This window comes from Belonocnema kinseyi, chromosome 7 (genome assembly GCF_010883055.1).
Source record: "Belonocnema kinseyi isolate 2016_QV_RU_SX_M_011 chromosome 7, B_treatae_v1, whole genome shotgun sequence".
NCBI lineage: Eukaryota > Metazoa > Arthropoda > Insecta > Hymenoptera > Cynipidae > Belonocnema > Belonocnema kinseyi.
Window position 1 is genome coordinate 99,029,561 of NC_046663.1, and position 762 is coordinate 99,030,322.

Genomic DNA, 762 nt, shown 5'->3' on the forward strand with positions numbered 1-762 from the left:
TAGGCACATAACCAAGTACTAACATGAGAAAAGTATACTAAGTTGATTAAAGGATATTTAAACTTACCTAAAATCACAAATTTTATCACACTCGACAAGAGAGAATCTTTAATACGAAAAATACTGGGCCATCTGACGATGACTAATGCAGTGACGATTACCAGTGCATCTGCCTTAACGTTATATTTTTATTACTATAAATAATTTCTTGAAGTTTTTGTTTATTTAAAAGTTGCAAAATATATTTTTCATATTATGAAAATCATTATTGTGAATTTCTAATGTTATATATTTCAGGTATACAATGTCATCATCAGGCATACAACGCTTGTACTTATTTCATATTATCTTTTTACTTTATAACTATAATTAAGTTTTACCTACTAAAGCCTTATTTTTCTATACTTCTATTACTTTTCTATATTTTCCAGATATACGTCAGCCTTATCTCAGACAAACTTCTAAGATATATACTTTAGCAAAACTATACTATAAGTATACGTTGTTATACTTTAACTATATTTAAGTTAATCTACATCATTTCAATATATATGAAGTATATGATAGTCTCATATGCCATACTTTTACTATACTATCTGAAATACGACTCGTTTGTGATTTTTGAGATGTTTTTCTGGATCAATCCCATAAAAAATCCCTTGCTTTCTGAGATTCTCGGCTAAACTCACGAGATAAGGGATAAACTATCGCTGGCGTCAGTCGGTATAACTCCTGCTCAGGATCTATTCGGCTATTAGAATA